The 21,885-nt window shown below is 44.0% G+C and overlaps 1 protein-coding gene across 3 annotated transcripts in view; it reads right to left on the reverse strand.

Annotated features, from left to right (window-relative positions):
- Positions 1-19,397, reverse strand: part of PRR5 (proline rich 5) — a 108,446-nt gene extending 89,049 nt beyond the window's left edge. For 2 of the 3 annotated variants that reach the window (XM_058190538.1, XM_058190536.1), the window contains exon 1: positions 19,080-19,214. The gene's annotated coding sequence lies outside the window, so the exon portion shown is untranslated. Of the gene's footprint in view, positions 1-19,079 lie in introns of all 3 variants that reach the window. The other variant, XM_058190539.1, reaches the window with a different exon arrangement.
- Between the last annotated feature and the right edge of the window lie 2,488 nt (positions 19,398-21,885).

The raw sequence follows: 21,885 nt of genomic DNA on the forward strand, positions 1-21,885 counted from the left end.
ATGTTTTCTATGAGTCATTGTATATGTTTACATCTATCTATCAGTCTCATTGCAAACATGTCTACAGAGATTTACAATATAAATCCAAGTAACAGCAATGCAGTAACGATATTTAATAAAATATTAAAGAATATCCTACTGTCATTGTCAAGAGCCTATGGTTTTAACAAGCCTAACTGGGAGAAGAATTTATTATTATTTATTTTATTTGTTCAAAATAACTTCTTAAAATTTTATTTTACATGCTCTAGAACTCATAAAGCCTTAATCTGAATGGGACAAATCCAGATTAAGATGCTGTTTGTAGCCATATAAAATAGGGTTTTTAGATAGTTTTACTCTGCATTTTTAACTTTTTGCACGTGGTTTTTATATTTTGTTAGCTACAATGAGAGCTCGCCACTGACTTTTAATCAATCCTATTCTTGCCTGCTCAAACATTTGATCTTTTCTATCAGGCTCATCCCAAAGTAAACTACCTAATAGTGGTCCCATGACCCAATCAATTTCGATAGTGGCTAGGTTCATACTTTCCCCTAGCCTAGGTTTAAACATGGTTTGCTGAGTAAGTTTCAGTGTTGGAGTAAGTCAAACCAAGTCATGCTGAACCAAAGTGTAATTGGGCTGGCTTGGTTGAGTTTGGACTTCATTTGATCTTTTATGAAATTCTTTCAATTGGAAGAGCCATGGTGGCGCAGTGGTTAGAATGCAGCATTGCAGGCTAATTCTTCTCTCACTGCCAGGAGTTCGATTCTTTCAAGCCTGACAGGATCAAGGTTGACTCGGCCTTCCATCCTTCTGAGGTTGGAAAAAGGAGGATCCAGACTGTTGGGGGCAGTATGCCAATTCTGTAAACTGCTTAGAGAGGGCTGTAAAGCACTGTAAAGCGGTATATAAATCTAAGTGATATTGCTATTGCTTAATCTGATCTGGATGAGAGCACATTTATGTTGATGATCCTAGCAAACAAGCTTTCTCTAGCAGAAAAACAGATAATCACCTCTCCAATTCTTGACACTCCTTGCTTGGGTCTAATCTAACTCTCACATCCTCCCTTTTTACCAGTTCACCCAACTGATCAACAACAGAGACCTTCTACTACGCCAAGGTTTCCCAACCATGGCAACTTTAAGACATGTGAACTTCAACTCTCAGAATTCCCCAGCCAGTCATGTTTTAGGGAGAAAATGAAACACAGCACTATAAAACAAAAGGGCAATGATTTAAACCCAAGCATTTGACAAGTGATTTTTGCAAGAGTTTGTGGGCTAATCTGGTTAATTCCAAAGACGCCCCTGGGAAAAAAATAAGTCCTGATTTCATTACACATGTTTGATCTGTGCTTTACACATCTAAAACCATTCTTCTAACCCCCAAATCATCCTGTTTTTTCCCCTCTTTTCCCAAAAGAAACATAACGGAAGGTTTTAATTCACAAATAATTTGAATGTCAACAAGCAGTAGACACAGTAGGAAAAACTTCATTTCCATAATGAAAAAAAAATAACCATGAAAATAACCATAACCAATCATTGGAAAGTTTCCATCCACCCTATAATGCAGAAGCAAAAACAGAAGGAAGCAGAAACTTGACGACTGACAGAGGAAAATTTCCCTTTTCATAAGATCCTATTAACTATGGTTTAGAGACAGAGTTTGGTGTAGTGATTGAAGCATCACACTAGAAACTTGTATACCATGAGTTCTAGTCCCACCTTAGGCACAAAGCCAGTGGGGTGATCTTGGGCCAGTCACCTTTTCTCAGCCCTAGGAAGGAGGCAAGGGTCAACCATTTTTGAAATACCCTGCCAAGAAAATTACAGGGACTTGTCTAGGCACTTTCTTAGAATGAAAAATGACTGGATAGAAAGAAAAAACCAAAGGTTTAATGATGACTTGAAACTGAGGCCTGTACCTAGATTTGTAAGGCAGAAGTTTTAACCTTTCACTGGCCGAGCTCCTGTGTGATAAGATCTATGCATTTTACAACAGAAGTATGAACATCATATCATAGTCAGGCTGTTGGCTTGAGCTACGAGCTTGGCAATTTGGTTGCAAACATTTCATCACCATTCGAAGAGACATTGTCAGTGCGTTTTAAAGTGTGCTCATCTAAATGCCCTGACAATGTCTCCTCGAAGGGTGACGAAACGTTTGCAACTAAATTGCCAAGGTCGGAGCTCAAAATAACAGCCTGACTACCAACCCGAGCTAGTAATGTTCAAACACATTTCAATACCATAGTTTGGTCTAGCGCAGGGGTCAGCAACTTGCAGCTCTGGAGCCGCATGTGGCTCTTTCACTCTTCTGCTGCGGCTCCCTGACACTCAAAATATGCATCACAACTGCCAATGTGTGACGCCCGCCGGCACACGATTTACTGAACTTTTCAACCCCCGGTGGGCCAACCATGGATAAATCCAAGACAAGAAAAGTTTCAGAACGTTTAATTCAACTACATATGCTAGTTTTGTGGCTGCTCAAGAAACAGTCAGGCACAGGAAGGGTTTTGTGGCTTCCGGTGTTTTCTTTTCTGTGAGAAATGGGTCCAAAGGGTTCTTTGAGTGTTTAAGGTTGCAGACCCCTGGTCTAGTGGTAAACGTGGTGGCCTTGAAACCAGGAAATGGTGAATTCTAGTACTGCCTTGAAAGCTGAATGGGTGACTTTGGGCCAGCCACTCTCTCTCAGCCCAATTCACCTCATAGGGTTGTTGTTGTGGGGAAAATAGGAGAAGGAAGGAGAAGATCTGGTCACTGCCTTGAATTATTTATAAAAAATAATAAAGGTGGGATATAAATTAATACATAAAAAACTAATCAACAAAAAGTACATGATGAAGTTTGTTTTAATATTGGCAACAACTGCTGATTAGTTTATCCGTCCATCCATCTATCTATCTATCTATCTATCTATCTATCTATCTATCTATCTATCTATCTATCTATCTATCTATCTATCTATCTATCTATCGTCTGTCTATCTATCTATCATCTATCCATTTATCTATCTATCATCTACCTACCTACCTACCTTATCTATCTATCTATCTATCTATCTATCTATCTATCTATCTATCTATCTATCTCAAACTTGAAATGGCCAATGTTTAATTCCACTGAAACTCAGAATGGTCCACCTGGAATTGTGCTCACGCACACACACACCATACTAAATGCCGTACTGTTTTAAAGATAATTAGAGGAACCCTCAAAAAACACCATTAAATTTTATTATAATAATATATGCTGTAATGACATTCTAATGTGTTGGAATGTCACGTTTCAAGATAAATGGCTGCAATAGCTAAATTAGCAGGTAGAGATTTCTTGATTGTTCTTTGGCTCTTTCTCTTAGGGTGAAAGAAAAACCAAAATTAAATGCTAAAAAAATTGGCTCCTGTGCTGAATTTTAAGGGATTTAGGAATACCTCCAGATTCATTTGTATATCTCTCACTAGAAAGCTATCATATAGGCTTAAATTTTTCTTTAAATGTCGTGGAATCGGGGTATTTGCAAGAAAAAGTCAAAAAATCATGTTTGACCATGTGATCCAAGGCTAGAGCTTTTATTACATGGATGCAGTTCCATCTTGACTATTTTGAACCACCGCGGGAGCCCGTGGTAGAAGTTTCCACTAAACTGTTGACTTGAATGACAGCACTACAATGAATTTAATTTTTAGATTGCTTATCAAGATCACAACAGAATTACAATGCAATGCAATCTAATACCAGTTAATGAGCTGTTGTCTGAAAATGCACAAAGCTCAGACTGTTCTATTTCAGTGCATTTCTACTGCAGCTTTAAGGACGTATGTTCATTTATTTATTTTATTTATTTATTTATTTTGTCACACAGTATATATAAGAATAAGCATGAAATAACTATACAATATATGAGCATATATATATGGTATATATATGGAATGGGGTGAGGTCAATAGTAGACAGTTTTTGGTTGAAGCTTTGGGGATTTTGGAAAGAGACCACAGAGTCAGGTAGTGCATTCCAGGCATTAACAACTCTGTTCCCGAAGTCATATTTTCTGCAATCAAGATTGGAGCGGTTAACATTAAGGTTAAATCTATTGTGTGCTCGTGTATTGTTGCAATTGAAGCTGAAGTAGTCTTTTGACAGGAAGGACATTGTAATAGATGATTCTATGAGTTAAACTCAGGTCATGTCATAGGCGGCGTAGTTCTAAATTTTCTAAACCCAGGATTTCAAGTCTGGTGGCATAAGGTATTTTGTTGTATTTAGAGGAGTGGAGAACTCTTCTTGTAAAATATTTCTGGACACGTTCAATTGTATTGATGTCAGAAATGTGGTATGGGTTCCAGACAGTCGAGCTATATTCAAGAATTGGTCTAGCAAATGTTTTATATGCTTTGGTTATTAGTGTAGTGTTTTTGGAGAAGAAGCTACGCTACATTAGGTTTACAACTCGTAAAGCCTTTTTTATGATGTAGTTGCAGTGGGCTTTGGCACTTAGATCATTTGATATGAAAACTCCAAGGTCTTTAACAGAGTGGGGGTCATCTGTAAGGTAATGTCCATCAAGCTTGTACTTAGTGTTTAGGTTTTTTTTTCAATATGTAAGACTGAGCATTTGCTGGTTCAGAATCTATTTCAAGTAACACATTATACAATCTCTTTATATGCTCCTGAGACTGATTTCTAATTTGCTTTACCAAATTTCCCTCGTTCTGCTCTATACCAATTTTCTGATCTCCTTCCATCTAGCACGAGTTGCTCATATTGAAACCAAGTATAATTTTTCCTTCCTCTTAATACTTGCAGAGATTTTAACTGCAAATTACCTCTTTCAGTATACAAAAGATCTTTATATGTAATCATTTCCTGATTCTGTTCTATGTTTATATTTTCTATTGTATGTCTAGGACTTGCCCATATAGGAACCTTATAATTTAGTTTATAATATTTTTCCAAACACATGAAGGGCATTTCTTAGCACATGATTTTTAAAGGCCTTATCCACTTTTTTGTCATAAATTAAATATGCATGCCATCCATATAGCAAATCATAACCTTCTATATTCAAAATTTTTCTTCTCTTATTTTCTCATTATTATCCATAATCTCCTTAAACCTTTCTTCAGACACTTTCCCTTGCTCTTTAATCAGGTCTTCTAAAACTGGTTCAGAACCCCTTCTTCCCCCAGTCTTAGGTGGTTTAGTAGCCATTTCAGTTTTAAAATTCACAAAATATAAGTCTAGAAACTTCTTTTCCCTTTAAGTATAGGAGAGCTCAGTTCACTTCATTAAAATCCACACATAACATTTCTTATCTTCTTAGTTGCACAGACTGTTTGAAATTCCATTCGTCACTTTCACTCCCGTTCAGGCGCCATCTTTAAGAGTCAATTAAAACAAAGGAAAAAAAGTTTCTCTTTTTTAAAAGGTAGAAGTCAGGAGATCAAAAATACTTGCAATCCAGTAATTGTCCGCTGGCACTCATTCCGTCTGCTTAAAGAAATCCATGAAGATAAGACAATTAGCAGAGATGGACACTTTCTTCTTTTCCTGCTTTTGCAGGCACACACTGAAGTCGGAGCATGGCAGGAATATTTATGGGACCCGTCGACCCTTCGGGGCTCTGCTTAATTAAAACAAAGCCTCTGGGGAGGTCTACCAACACTTCCCTGCTGCTCTTATCTTTTCCCTTTCATCCAGGGAAAAAGATTAAAGCCGGCTTTTCCTGGCTTTACGATGTTCAGTGCGGAGCCCCTTTAATTAGGAGCTCAGCGAAGAGGTGGAGCCACCGGAAGTCCTAGCTGAAGTAGTCTTTTGACAGGAAGGACATTGTAATAGATGATTCTATGAGTTAAACTCAGGTCATGTCATAGGCGGCGTAGTTCTAAATTTTCTAAACCCAGGATTTCAAGTCTGGTGGCATAAGGTATTTTGTTGTATTTAGAGGAGTGGAGAACTCTTCTTGTAAAATATTTCTGGACATGTTCAATTGTATTGATGTCAGAAATGTGGTATGGGTTCCAGACAGTCGAGCTATATTCAAGAATTGGTCTAGCAAATGTTTTATATGCTTTGGTTATTAGTGTAGTGTTTTTGGAGAAGAAGCTACGCAAGATTAGGTTTACAACTCGTAAAGCCTTTTTTATGATGTAGTTGCAGTGGGCTTTGGCACTTAGATCATTTGATATGAAAACTCCAAGGTCTTTAACAGAGTGGGGGTCATCTGTAAGGTAATGTCCATCAAGCTTGTACTTAGTGTTTAGGTTCTTTTTTCCAATATGTAAGACTGAGCATTTGCTGGTTGAGATTTGGAGTTGCCAAGTTTTAGACCATTCGGATACAAAGTCAAGGTCTTTTTGAAAGGTAGCTGTATTGTTGGTGTTGTTAAATAGTTTGACATCGTCAGCAAAGAGAACACAATTACTTGTAATATGGTCACAGAGATCATTAATGTATAATATAAAGAGTGTTCCAAGAACGCTGCCTTGGGGAACGCCACTTTTGACAGGAACAGGATTTGATAGAGCATTGCCAATTTTGACCACTTGTTGTCTGTTTGACAGAAAAGCTGTTATCCAATTGTGGAGGGATCCTGAGATGCCGTAGGATTTTAGTTTTAGGAGAAGTTTATCATGTACTACTGAGTCATATAGCACTGCCACAGAAATATAAGATTAGGAGCCAGGTTCTGCTTCCAAATGGGGAGGTTTTATTTCTAGCTTTTCTGTCTGACCAAATCTTGCGAAGCAAAAACTAGACTGGGCAGTTTTCCCGCAGTTGTGATCAGAGTTTATGATCCTGCAGAATACAATTGCTTCATTCTTAACCAACCCAGAGGGAACAATGGAAATTGACTGCCTTTATACAAGAGTGCATGTTTTATAAAAGTAAAATTATTCAGCTGTGCAGAATTAACTTCTGAAGGTCACAGATGTAGTTTACAGCACTATCTGAAATTTTCCAACCGATCAGGCTTTTTTGTGTATCTGATTTCCCAATAGCGTACACAACTTGACTCCAGTTGCATTGTGGCCCGAGTCTTGTAGAACTGAATAATAATACTTTTCATTAACTTAGCAGTTAGAGGGCACCATTCATATTTCTTTCACAGAAAATCATATTTGATAAATTAACACCACCCCCCTTCAAACCACTCACTTTTGACAAATTAAAACAGGAAACAAAAGATATCCAGATTAACTTCTGCTTGAATATACAAGATAAGTAAAATAGAGTGCTTATTCTAAGTACGTGTGGGTGTCCGTTTCCAGTCTGGATGACACACCATTTTTCACGTACACAATGACTCAAATGGAATCAAAACAATTTCTAACACAAACACCCACTGAACATCTGCAAAACTTAAAAGAAATCTCTGCCTTAATCACCCAATCACCCCAAATATTTTTAACACACAAGGATACCTGCAGGCCTACACATCAAAAAAAGTCAAGATGGTAACCACACAACAGAAACCTCAACCTTTCCCTAGGGTCCTCATTGATTTTGCATTGAATATCAGCACCCCAATGCAGGGGTGAAATGCTCCCAGTTCGGACCGGATCGCGTGATCTGGTAGCAATGGGGGCAGGTAGTTTGGAGAATCAGTAGCAAAAATCCCTGCCCCCCCCACTGCCCACGCCTCGCTGTTCCTCTTCTCTGTCCCTGAAGCGCTCAGTGGTTATATAGCTGCAAATGCCGGTGCTTCAAAGGGCCACACTACAGCTGATCAGCGCTGTAGGCAGCTAGTAGACCGGTCCCTCTATTTTTAAAGAAGGTAGACCGGTGCCTGCCAAGTTTTGTATACTTTATTATTTTTATTATTTATTATTATTGACCATGCCCATTCAGTCACCTGACCACCAAGCCACACCCACCAATTAAGCCACGCCCACAGAACTGGTAGGGAAAATTTTTAGATTTCACCCCTGCCCCAATGGTCCATTTTTGCTGAGGTCCTCTCCTGGCTCCTTCGCTAAACTTTCCCATCTCTCCTTAATGCTATTTTTCTTTTCCACGCCTCATTTTTGAAAGCCATTTTTTTTTTCTTAAAGCAGGTTGAGAAATTCTGGAGGTTGAAGTCCACCATCTTAAAAGTTGCTGAGGTTGGAAGACATTGGTTTTAAAGGAAGACTTTAACCGGGTAACTTCCAAGGGGGCTGACAACAGGCTGGAGTGGGAGCTAAAAAGAGGAAGAAGGAATAAAACCAAATCAAGACGGTTGCAACAGCAACCTCAAGACTAAAGCCCCAACCCTTTTACAAACCTCTTGCAACATCAGACTCTGGATGGTAGCCAGCTACATCTCTACGTGGGTCAGGAACCAGTCTCCCTAGAGCAGGGGTCGGCAACCTTAAACACTCAAAGAGCCATTTGGACCCGTTTCCCACAGAAAAGCAAACATCGGGAGCCACAAAACCCTTCCTGTGTCTGACTATTTTCGGGCTTCAATCTGGCAACCTCTGCCCTCCACATCAGGGGTTTCCAACCTTGGTCCCTTTAAGACTTGTGGACTTCAACTCCCAGAGTCCCTCAACCAGCAAAGCTGGCTGAGGAACTCTGGGAGTTTAAGTCCACAAGTCTTAAAGGGACCAAGGTTGGAGACCCCTGCTCCACATCACCAAACCTCCACTCTAACACTGGCCTTCCACTATTTTCCAGGAAACCCTCAGCCCTAGCGGACCTATCAGGCAGAATCTCCCCCACACCTTTATCTCTCACTCAAGAACAGCAAGCAAGCTCACCCAGCCAAATTGTCCCCAAAACAGCCTTTGCTAATCCAAGGTTTTGGGGTTTTTTTCTCCTTTCATTCAAGGAACCACAGGAGCAACACAACACATCTGCCCTGGGATTTCTTCCACAGGGCTTGACTCCAGCTTTTCTCAGGCCTTGAGGCCCCGAACAGAAGATTTTTTTTTAAATTTGAATTTATATCCCGCCCTTCTCCGAAGACTCAGGACGGCTTACACTGTGTCAAGCAATAGTCTTCATCCATTTGTATATTATATACAAAGTCAACTTTATTGCCCCCAACAATCTGGGTCCTCGTTTTACCTACTTTATAAAGGATGGAAGGCTGAGTCAACCTTGAGCCTGGTGGGACTTGAACTTGCAGTAATTGCAAGCAGCTGTGTTAATAACAGACAGACTTAGCCTGCTGAGCCACCAGAGGCCCAGAGATTAAGGAAGGCGGCTGGTCAAGCGGCAGCTGAAGAATGCCTGGGGTTCTTCTGCAAGATCTACCCCCTTGCTCTTCACTATCCACCTGGCCATCCCAGTCCTACCTTGCTCTGGGACTGAGGTTGGCAACCTTAAACACTCAAAGAGCCACAAAGGTCCTAACCAGAAGCCTCCCATTCAATTCTGGAGCCGACTGGAAGTCCAGTTCCCCCACCATAGAGTCTCCTCCTAGCGTGGCATCCTTTTTCTTTTGCCAACCGGAAGTCCAGTTCTTCCACCATAGAGTCTTCTCCTAGTGAGGTGTCCTTTTTCCTCTACCTGTCCTAACCAAAAGCCCTATCAATTGTGGAGCTGACCGGTGACAGGAAGCCGCAGCAGAGGGGTAAAAGAGCCACATGCGGCTCCAGAGCCCGCAGGTTGCTGACCCCTGCTCTGGGAGGACGCTACAATCATGGCATTTCAATGTTTGGCTAAAACAAGCAGTTAAAAAGATGCCAAAGGAATCAAAAGCTACTTTTATCCATTCCACTTGCTCCAGAATCCTGCTTCTCAGCAGGAAGCAAACATTTAGCTAACACCAAACATCAGAACAAGGCAGTACTTAAATGGGAAGTTGTGTGGTAGGCTGGAAAGTCAAAACGAGCATCTGGAAAGCCAAGTTGGACAATCTGTCTGATTGAGACAGGTCTCAAATAAAAACAAAACCTTAGCTGATTTGCATGTCCCCAAGGGTATTTCATTATATCCTGGTTTGCAGGTTCCTCTACCATTAGGGCTTGTTTACTACCATAAAGGTAAGAAGGATTTGGATTAGCTGTAGTTCACATGGCATACAACACCAGCCAGAGTGTGGTAGTACCAACTACATCCTTAGAGACGAGTGATTTGGTTTGTAAAGGCTTTGCACATAGGTTGATGTCAAACCTCAACAACCAAGTAAGTCACACTGGCTTACTTCAACAATTTCCTTTACAGTTTCCCACCTATAGATAGAAATCTTGCCAAACTAAAGCAGACTACCGGTACTTACATCATTAAAGATGTATTTTGAGAATTGCTAGGGAGGAACTGCCTTAATTAGGCTGCATAAACAGAGGGATAGAATCAAGATCACGAAGATGTTAATACCACTTTATAATGCTTTGGTAAGGCCACACTTGGAATACTGCATCCAGTTTTGGTCTCCACGATGTAAAAAAGATGTGGAGACTCCAGAAAGAGTGCAGAGAAGAGCAACAAAGATGATATGGGGACTGGAGGCTAAAACATATAAAGAACAGTTGCAGAAACTGGGGATGTCTAGTTTAATGAAAAGAAGGTCTAGGGGAACCATGATAGCAGTGATCCAATATCTCAGGGGCTGCCACAAAGAAGAAGGAGTCAAGTTATTCTCCAAAGCACCTGAGGGTAGAACAAGAAGCAATGGGTGGAAACTAATCAAGGAGAGAAGCAACCTAGAACTAAGGAGAAATTTCCTGACAGTTAGAACAATTAATCAGTGGAACAACTTGCCTGCAGAAGTTGTGAATGCTCCAACACTGGACATTTTAAAGAAGATATTGGATAACCATTTGTCTGCAGTGGTGTAGGGTTTCCTCCTAGGCAGGAGGTTGGACTAGAAGACCTCCAAGGTCCCTTCCAACTCTGTTATTCTGTATTCTGCTAAGAACACTTCATGAACACCAATACAAGGAGTCCATTTTGACTAGAGGAAAACTACTTTGCTTCTCTGGAGCAAGGAAACACCCAAAAGGGTCAGTCTCTCTTCACAGACATGATTTGCCAATTCTGTGTAGTTTCAGTTGCACACTGAAAATGAGTTGCTGCTCATCCATCTGTGGCAAATAAACTGTTTCCCCAAGCCACTGAGCCAGGTAGCTTACAGAATTCCAATTTCTTTGGAACCATTCATGCCTTGCAAATAATAAAAGACCGCGATGGTTGACTGCTTTTTTTCTCTCTCTCTCTTTGTGTACTCATGTTTCTAGTAAACACTTTTTCAGGTCTTTGTATTTTCCTAAAATACTGGAACAGAATAGCCTCAGGAGGCCACACAAGGCTTAATCATAGATCCTTGTTGACTGCAAATCAATGCTGCGTGATGCGAACACTAGTCGGAAATTCAGGAGCTACAGAGTCCTTGACATCTGGGGCTTTCTGAACAGATGTCAAAGCCAAGGCTCCTTTCAAATCATGCTATGTGATTCCATGCACAAGGGGCACTTAATTCCATGTACAAGGGGCCATCACTTCCCTAAAATAAAGATGTTAACTTCAAGTAGAAGAGGCATTTCTGCCACTCTCCTACATTCATTCTAGAAATTCAGAAATGTAAGGCATGTTTTATCTTGAGTAAAAGAGTGAGAGAAAGTACACAGCACATGAATTTGATTAAAGTCCTTGACTACCTGGTTGATGTTTATAGATCTTGAAAAGAACCCAGCAGGGTAGAACCTGAATAAGAGAAATCTGTGAAATCTCGGGGCCAAAAGCAAATTTGGGACATGAAAAGAACATCTCAGAAGACCACTGCTTTTATTTTTATTTTATTATTTATTTTATATTGGGGTATATATCCTGCCCTTCTGCTTCAAATCTACCAGTAAAGTTGATCAATCAAGATAAAATATAAAGAAAATTAAAATCAATCTCATGAAATCAATGAACAGTTAAAGCATTGGTAGAGGTATTTTTTGCCATTTTTCTAAACAGGAGAAAGGGGAAATGCACCCTTTGTCAGGCTTGCCTCAATCAGATCCCTTAGGAAAGAAAGACCCTCGACTCCATTTGACTGAAGTGATAGGTTATATTACTAAAGGTTGTTGGTTGCAGTAAAGTCAGGCTAGAACTAAGTTTCCCATGGGAAAGATTACACATTTTTCTCCTCATCTCAGCCCTCTCCCCATGATCAGTTCATCTTCAGCCAATGAAGAGCTGCATAAGTGTTTTGAGAATCACTGAGATGTTTGGGGCAATCCACATGCCATTCTCAGGGTGCGTGGCCTTGAGTATGGGCACAAACTGAACTTTGTCAAGCAGTCATTCCCCCCTTCCTATTTCCTATCCCCATACATGTTTATAGCCCGTTTGTCTGGTTTAATGGGGGGGGAACCCACTAGGGGTCACATGATAGCAGTATTCCAATATCTCAGAGATTGCCATCTTCGAAACACCTGAAGGCAGGACAAGAAGCAATGAATGGAAATTATTCAAGGAGAGAAGCAACTTAGAACTAAGAAGAAATTTCATGCTGGTTAGAACAATTAATCAGTGGAACAACTTGCCTGCAGAAGTTGTGACTGCTTCAACACTGGAAGTTTTAAAGAAAAGATTAGACAACCTAATATTTGTGAAATGGTATAGGCAGTGGTGAGATTCAGCCAGTTCACACCACTTTGGGAGAAGCGGTTGTTAACTTACTGAGCAGTTTGGCAAAGTGGTTGTTGGAAGAAATTATTAGGGGAGAGAACCGGTTGTTAAATTACTTGAATCCTACCGCTGGGTATAGGGTTTCCTATCTGAGCAGGGGGTTGGACTAGAAAACTTTCAAGGTCCCTTCCAAGTGTCTTATTTTGTTATTTACCCTGGACACAGTCAGTCAGTCAGTCTCTCTCTCCCTCCCTCCCTTTCTCCCTCTCCTTCTTGCTCTCTCACACACATTCCTCTGTCATTGGTTGCATCGTATCAACTTTTCAAGCAAGAAGTTGGACTAGAAGACCTCCAAGGTTCCTTCCATCTCTGTTATTCTGTTCTGTTCAGTGTCTTCACAGAACTGCACCATATTTGATGGTAGCAAAAGCTGATGAGATATCCTGGAGAACATGTAGGGCTTCGCTTCCCTCACCCAGTTTTAACACAGATCATCCCTCCAAGTCACCAAATTACCATATCTCAGAGGAAACCCTGATTAGAATGAGCTCAGATAATCAGATAATCTAGAACTGCAAGGCGCAGCATTTGCTCAATTACCCAAATCCCAAAATAGAATTTTCTTGACCTAGAATTACAAAGAACTTTTTATTTTATTTTATTTTATTTATTTTGTCACAACAATATATGTAGGTATCATACAAAAATATTATATAATATATAAACACATATATGAGTAAATATAAGGAGGTATAAGCATATATATATATATAGGAAGAAGAAAAGAAAAACAATAGGACAGGAACGGTAGGCACGTTTGTGCACTTATGCACGCCCCTTATGGTCCTCTTAGGAATGGGGTGAGGTCAATAGTAGACAGTTTTTGGTTAAAGCTTTTAGGATTATGGGAAGAGACCACAGAGTCAGGTAAAGTATTCCAAGCACTGATGATTCTGTTACAGAAGTCATATTTTCTGCAATCTAGATTAAAGTGGTTGACATTAAGTTTAAATCTATTAGTTGCTCTAGTATTATTGCAATTAAAGCTGAAGTAGTCTTTGACAGGAAGGACATTACAATAGATGATTCTGTGAGTTAAACTTAGGTCTTGTTGAAGGCGACGGAGTTCCAAGTTTTCTAAGCCTAGGATTTCAAGTCTGGTGGGATAAGGTATTTTATTGTTTTCAGAGGAATGGAGAACTCTTCTTGTGAAGTATTTCTGGACACGTTCAATTGTATTGATGTCAGAGATGTGGTGAGGGTGAGATGTGGTGAGGGTTCCAAACAGGCGAGCTGTATTCTAGAATTCTAGAATAAACTTCTGAGTTTTCTTTAGAGGTCTTATCACTGGTTCCTTACGCAAGTAAGAATACATTCCATGCTCAAGAAATATTGATTATGGCTTAATAAGAGGGCTGGTGCCAATCATTGTCAATTTAATTAGCGGGGAGGGAAAGTGTCAAGCAAACAAGTGGTAGCAAACAAGTATCAGGATGGTAGCTGAGTGGGCTAGCCTTCCACAATCGTGGCCACCTCTTCAGGGGTGAAATGTAAAAATTTTTACTACTGGTTCTGTGGCCATGGCTTGGGGGGTTAATGTGACTGGATGGGCATGGCCAACTTTTTTTTTTTTTAACTTTTAAAAGCATTTTTTCTACAGCCTCTTCGGCCGAAGAACTTGTAGAAAAAATGCTTTGAAAGAAATTCTGACGATCCCAGGTGAGTTGCCTGATCACCAGAACCCTTTAAAAGCTTTTTTTTAAACAGCCTCTTCGGTCGAAGAGCTTGTAGAAAAAATGCTTTGAAAGGGTTCTGACAATCCCAGCTGAACCGCACGATCATCAGAGGCTTTTTTTTTTTAACTTTTAAAAGCATTTTTTCAGCCGAAGAAAAAAACCTATAAAAAATCTCTGATGTTCGCACGGCTCGGCTGCACATGTAGGTGGAGGGGGACAGGGATTTTTGCTAGCAGTTCTCTGAACCACCCACTGCCATCGCTACCGGATCGGGCGATCCGGTCCAAACCGGGAGCATTTTACCCTGCACCCTGCACCTCTTTGATCAGCCAACAGACACCCTGATCTGAAAAAGTTCCATATAGACAGGAACAATCACAGCCAAAGTTTCCTCTGTAAGATTAGCCCTAACTCCAGAGATTGATTCGAATCTCATCTTTTTTTACCTTTGCCTGCAAGATACAATGAAAATGTTTCTTTTCCAGCTAGATGTCTAAGCTTCTTGAATAAGAAGCGAAACGCCTTGAAAGAAAGGGGGGAAAAAACCAAACAAACCAGAAAGTCCAGTTGCCTCTTGAAAAAGCACCTTTGGGACAACCATGCCCAGGATAACCGAGAATCTCCATAGACATTTAGCAATACACTTTGGGATGAACACCCTTTGAATGGGTGAGGGAATATGAATGGTTTTCCAGAAATATTGCAGACCACAGGAACCATTTGCTCTTCGATTTGAGATGAAGACAGGACAGACTCATCCCCAACAGCCTGCGCTTTTGTTCAACGATGAAGGGACACAGAGCAAAAAACGTCCTGCAATGAAGCCTAGCTCAGTGGTTCTCAACCTTTATTGTGCTGCGACCCCTTTAATACAATTCCCCTCGGTGTGGCGACCCCCAACCATAAAATTATTTTCGTTTTGAATTTATCGCGCCTGAAGCCGTATTGGCTAGCGATCTGAACTGCTTGCGATTGCCTTGAGGACGGAGGCATTAAAGCGGAGACTCCTCCCCTATTAAGTTTATTGCGCCTGAAGCCAGATTAGGCTAGCGATTGGGAGTGATTGCAGCTGGCTTGAGAGGGAGACATCAGAGTAAAGATTTCTCTCTTTTTTAATTCATCGCGCCTGAAGCTGAATTCGGCTAGCGATTTGAAGAGCCTGCAGCTGGCTTGTGGAGTCAACCATTGGAGCGCGATTCTTCGACTCGCAAGTATACTTCCCATATTTCCAATGGTCTTAGGCGACCCCTGGCAAATTGTCATTCGACCCCCAACGGGGTCGCGACCCATAGGTTGAAAACTGCTGGCCTAGCTCCAACTCTTCAATGAAAGAATCAGAGGTGAAGAAGCTTCTTGGATGAGAAGTGAAAGAAAAAGGAAAAAAAACACCCCAGAGAGTCCAGTTGCCTCTTGAGAAAGCACCTTTGGGTCATGCAGCTAGCCCCATCTGTCCTACCTTGCAGGAGAGTATATGCTCTGGGATAGGCAAGAGTTGGCAACCTGATCAATGGAGAGACACAACTGAAGGAACTCACAGTGGCCTTCAGCGTAAGGCCCCATGTCCTGCTTGAAAACTGCCTGCATGAACTTTCTATGTCTTACCATAGTCTACAAACCCAGTGCACTGCATTATCTATTTAATATGTACATTAAATATATAGCACCTCTTTTCTCCAGAACAAGAGTGAAGCTTAGATGAAGATTTCCCTTTCGGTCATCAACTCAACAACCCTGTGAGGTAGGCTGGGCTGAAAGAGATTTTAGTAGACTTGAAACCTAAAGGTTTTGTTTGTGGCCTGCCAGCAGAGCTGGCAGCAGATTTGGACAGTGAGGAGGTTGGGGAGGAACGTGGGCCAGTCCTGGAGTCTGGGGAAGGCTCGGACAAGGGTTCTGAGTTGGAGGCAGAGAGGGGGTCAAGGCCATCTGGTAGTTCTTTGCTGCCTCCGGAGTCTCTGGAGTCTGACATCAGCAAGGCAGAACAGCGGGAGCCTGTTCCCAGTATGCACATGCGCAGAGCTGCTAGAAGACAGGAACAATGAAGAAAACAGGGTCGACTTGGGAGTAAGGCTTGGAGATGATTGGCCCCTCCCATAAGACATATAAGAGCGAACGGGACGTGAGCTTTCGCAGGAAGCAATTAGTTCATCTGGTTGGTAAAAGCTCTGGAAAAGTTCTGTTTGACTCTGTGCTAAGTTTGGCCTTGCCCTATGTGTGGCAATTGGTTCTCTGGCAGCATTCCAAAGGAGATAAGGTGTATGTTTGTAAACACTCCCCTGAAAGACTGCTTGAGAAGCCTTTTGGACTGGGAATGACAATAATTCACAGCCATATGAATAAAAGAGGTTTGTCAGGACTAAGATTGTGCTGTATACTTTCTAAGGAAGCCTAGGTCAGAATAGTTTTACTGACCCTTCACTTCCATCTCCCTTGTTAATTCAGGATTCAGTGTAGAACATAAAGCAGAGAAAGGGGTCAGTTCAGAAAGTCTTCTCTACCATCGGGCTCAATAATGCCCATATAATCTTTCCAACTAGACGTGCTTAGTTCCAGGAGGTTTATCCACTCCAAAAACCATCCAAATCCAAAGCAATCTGGCCCTGCAAGGCTCTAGTTCCAATTCACAAAGGAGCCTCCAAGCAGCCAAGACTCCAAGCAGCCTTCACCAGGACTTTTCAAAGCAACCACATCCTTTCCTTAGGATTGCCCTGTTGCAGACGGATCAGTCCAGGGGTAAAATCCAGCAGATTCTGACAGGTTCTGGAGAACCGGTAGCGGAAATTTTGAGTAGTTCAGAGAACCAGCAAATACCACCTCTGGCTGGCCCCAGAGTGGGGTGGGAATGGAAATTTTGCAATATCTTTCCCCCAGGAGTGGGGAGGGAATGGGGATTTTGCAGTATCCTTCCCCCAGGAGTGGGGAGGGAATGGGGATTTTGCAATATCCTTCCCCTGGAGTGGGGAGGGAATGGAGATTTTGCAGTATCCATCCTCTGCCACGCCCACCAAGCCACGCCCACAGAACCGGTAGTAAAAAAGAATAGATTTCACCCCTAGGTCAGTCGCTTACTACTGCGCCTGGAAGAGAGCTGGAAGGGACCTTTGGAGGTCTCCTAGTCCAAGCCGCTGCTTGTTGTGACCCAGGCCCAAGTAGGTAGTAGGAAACTCAGTCAGTGTAAAAACAAACAAACTTTATTAGAGCAGCTGAGAATTACTTCATTCTCAGCATAGTTCAACTAAATTAAAGCAAATTTCTCCCAAAACAAATTCCTCAGTCCTATCACCAACCTTGGTTCAATTAGGCAAACTGCCAAAGGCCTTTCTTGGCAAACGTTCAGAAGACACCGATACAAAAATAAATGCAAGAAGACGAAATTATCAACGTTTTCCAGCAAAGCCCAAACACCGTTGCTGGTCTGTTTTAAGCTTTATGGGAGGAGCCAATCATCTCTTGGCCCTACTCTCGAGTCGTCCTCTTTGCTTAAGCTGCTCTTGCCTTCTGGCAGCTTTTCTCATGCGTGCATTAGGAACAGGCTCCTCCTGTTCCTCTGCCTCACTACTGTCAGCCTTTGGAAGCTCTGGAGTCCACACCTCACTCCCCGATGGCCCTGCCCCCACCTCAGCCTCCGACGCAGAGCCCTCATCCGGGCCTTCCGCAGCCTCCAGGACTGGCCCATATTCTTCCTCAGCCTCATCGCTGTCCGACTCCGTTGCCAGCTCCGCACGCTGCTGGTGGACCACAACATTGCTCAGGCAGGAGACTCTATCTATCTCTCCCATTTCAGACAAATGGCTGTCCACTCTCTTCTCTAAAATCTTCAGCGACGGAGTAGCTACAACCTACTACCTGCAGTTCAGGCAGTTCGAATCCCTAGCACAGGTGTCCTGCGTGAGCCGGGGGTTGGACTAGATGATCTCCAACGTCCCTTCCAGCTCTGTTACTGTTACTTCCGAAGGCAAGCTGTTCCAAGGCAAGCTCTTTCTGGATCCAGAGCCTGGCCAAAGCTCCCCTCCCACCTTCTCCCCCTACCTCACCCTCCCCTCTGCGGGATCCCCAAAAGAAGGCGTGGGGGTGGGGGTGGACTAGATGACCTCTAAGGTCCCTTCCAGCTCTGCTACTATTACTTCTGAAGGCAAGCTCTTCCAGGGCAAGCTCTTTCTGGAAAGCCATCCAGAGCCTGGCCAAAGCTCCCCTCATACCTTCCCCTCACCCTCCCCTCAGGGGGATCCCCCAAAGGAGGGGGGGTTGGACTAGATGACCTCTAAGGTCCCTTCCAGCTCTGTTACTATTACTTCTGAAGGCAAGCTCTTTCTGGAAAGGCATCCAGAGCCTGGCCAAAGCTCCCCTCCCACCTTCTCCCCCCAACCTCACCCTCATCTCTGCGGGATCCTCCAAAGGAGGCCGGCGGGGGGGAAGGGGGCTGCCGCCCAGCTCCACACCCTACGAGACTCGAAAAGCTGAACCAGCAAAGGGTGGGTGGGGGAGAAACTGTCCGGGCCTCGTCCGGCACTGGTCCGGCACTAGCGCCACCGTCCTGGGATTTCCTCGGGGTCTCCCCTCCAAATCCCAGCCGGCCCATCCCAGCGCATCCCCTCCCGCGCGTTGAGCTAAAGCCGAGCTGCAGCCCTCCGGGGGAACAGGCGCCGCTCCATCGCCGGCAACCGCTGGAACCAGCCGGCTTAGACCCGCAGAGAAGCAGCCGAAGGAAGCCGACACCCGCCCCCCTTCCTCGAAACCCGGCCGTCGGGTCCTCCGTCCGTCCCCCCCGCTCACCCACCACCACCTCCAGCCTCCTCCCGCTCACCTTGGGCGAGGGGCGGCCGCGACCACCCCTTGCTTCCCGCGGGCGGCGGCGGCGGCAGCAGCAGCAGCGAGTGCGCGGGCGACTTCTCCGGGCTCCTCCTTGTCGCCCGCTCTCCTCCGCGCCGGCCGGCCGGCCGGCCTCCCTGCGCGAGGCGAGGCACCCACAGACTCCTTCCCGTGGGGTGGGGTGGGGGGCCGCCGAGGCGAGCAGCCGCATTTGCAGCCCGGCGGGATTCCCCCGGCGAGGCGACGGCAGCCGCAGCGGGGGGAGAAGGAGATGGAGACCGGACTCAGGCGCTGCGCAAGCGGGCTCCGCCGCCGCTGCCCTCCCGGCTATCTTCCGCTGCCATTTTGCACCCCCTTCGCCCTTCTCTCTCCGGCCGCGGGGGGGGGGCTTGCCCAGGGGGTGGGGCGGCCGCGGAGCGCCAAAGGGCAGCGGGGCCGCGCTCTCTTCTCCCTTCTTTCCTTCCTTCCTTCCTGCCGGCCGAGATGCGCCGGTCCGGAGGACGCGGGCGGGGAGGGATCCACGCGCGCTAAGGGGAGGAGGCGACTGGCGGCGCTCGGACCCCCCCGCTTCGGGCTCCCCCCCTCACCCAAGGTCACCAATCGGCCCTCGGCGGTTTCCGCCACTCCTTGCTCTGGGTGGCTGGGCAGGTGCAGAAAGCCGGCCGAGGGAGGGGCTGGGGGAAAAGCGTAGGAAGGGGCTGGTGTGTATGTGTGTGTGTGTGGGGGGGTTGTCTCTCGCCTCCCCTCTCGCCCGGCCTGAGGCTGACCGGAGAAGAGACTGTTGGGGGAGGGGGTGTCCTGTAACTCTGACGGGGCTTTGGGAGCCCCCGAGAGGTTGTTTGTTAGACTTTGAAAAAAGTGCTGCTTTTGGTTTGAAGGGGCCTTCTGCTGCAGCAGCCCATCTAGACAGGCGGACGGAATTGACAGAGTTGGAAGGGACCATAGAGGTCATCTAGTCCAGGGGTCTCCAACCCTGGCAACTTTAAGACTTGTGGACTTCAACTCCCAGAATTCCTCAGCCAGCTTTGCTGGCTGAGGAACTCTGGGAGTTGAAGTCCACAAGTCTTAAAGTGCCAAGGTTGAGACCCTGATCTAGTCAGGGTCTCAATCTTGGCAACTTTAAGACTTGTGGACTTCAACTCCCAGATTCCTCAGCCAGCTTTGCTGGCTGAGGAACTCTGGGAGTTGAAGTCCACAAGTCTTAAAGTTGCCAAGGTTGGAGACCCCTGATCTAGTCCAGGGGTCTCCAATCTTGGCAACTTTAAGCTGGGAGGACTTCAACTCCCAGAATTCCCCAGCCAGCTTTGCTTTGCTGGAGAATTCTGCGAGTTGAAGTCTGCCAGGCTTAAAGTTGCCAGGGTTGGAGACCCCTGATTAATCCAACCCCCTGTTCAAGCAGGACAGATTTCCGACAAATGGCTGTCCAGTCTCTTCTGGAAAGTCTCAGGTGTTGGGGTACCCACAGCTTCTGAAGGCAAAGCTGTTCCATTCGTTGATTGTTACATAAAATTATCTACCACAATGTCCTACCTGTCAGTGACTACTTCAGCTTCAACCACAACAATACACGAGCAAATAATAGATATAAACTCAAGGTAAACGGCTCCAAACTCGATTGCAGAAAATACAACTTCAGCAACAGAGTGGTCAGTGCCTGGAATGCACTACCTGACTCTAGTTTCTTCCCCAAACCCCCAAAACTTTAAGCTTAAACTGTCTACTGTTAACCTCTCCCCATTCCTAAGAGATCTGTAAGGGGGCGTGCATAAGTGCACCTGCATGCCTACCGTCCCTGTCCTAATATTCCTTTTTTACTTACTCTTTTCATGTATCCAAATTATGTTTATACTTTTACCTGTTATCTTATATATGATTGACAAATAAATAAATAAAAATAAATAAGTAAAATAAATGTCTCCTTATTTCTAGGTTGAATCTTTCCTTGATCAATTTCTATCCATTATTCCTCGTCTGGACTTCAGGTGCTTTGGAGAATAGCTTGACCCCCTTCCTCTCTGTGGCAGCCCCTCAAATATTGGAAGACGGCTATCATGTCTCCCCTGGTCCTTCTTTTCTCTAGACTAGCCAAACTCAAATCTGGCAACCGTTCTTCATATATAACTTGTAGCCGTGTTGGTGAACCTATGGCATATGTGCCTGAAGTGGCATGTGCAGCATCACCTGTTCCTCTTCCAGGTTTCTGGCGCACAGGTGCGTGTGATGATCGGCTGGCCTTTTCACATGCAGCAGTGCCGGAAACTAGGAGAGTTGGTCTTCCATTTTCCTGTGTGAGCATGCGCACCGGCCAGCTGATCGTCGCTTGTGCACGCTCGCCAGAAACACGGAAGAGTAGCTGGCTGAAACCGGAAGTTCAGTAGCTGAAACCGGAAGTTCATTTTTGGCTGCATGCATGCGCCCTGAGCAGCTCATCTTCAGGGTTGTGGCCTAATCTGTACATGTACTTTTGGTTTTTGTTGCCTACGTGTAAAACTTTACTTTTATTTATTTATTTATTTTTATTTATTTATTTGTCATAACAATATATATAAGCATCACACATGCACGCCCCTTATGGTCCTCTTAGGAATGGGATGAGGTCAATAATACAAAGTTTTTGGTTAAAGCTTTTGGGATTATGGGAAGAGACAACAGAGTCAGGCAAAGTATTCCAAGCACTGATGATTCTGTTACAGAAGTCATATTTTCTGCAATCTAGATTAAAGCGGTTGACATTAAGTTTAAATCTATTGGTTGCTCTTGTATTATTGCAATTAATACAGTAGTCTTTAACAGGAAGGACG

The sequence above is a fragment of the Ahaetulla prasina genome, chromosome 7 (assembly GCF_028640845.1).
Source record: "Ahaetulla prasina isolate Xishuangbanna chromosome 7, ASM2864084v1, whole genome shotgun sequence".
Taxonomy (NCBI): Eukaryota; Metazoa; Chordata; class Lepidosauria; order Squamata; family Colubridae; genus Ahaetulla; species Ahaetulla prasina.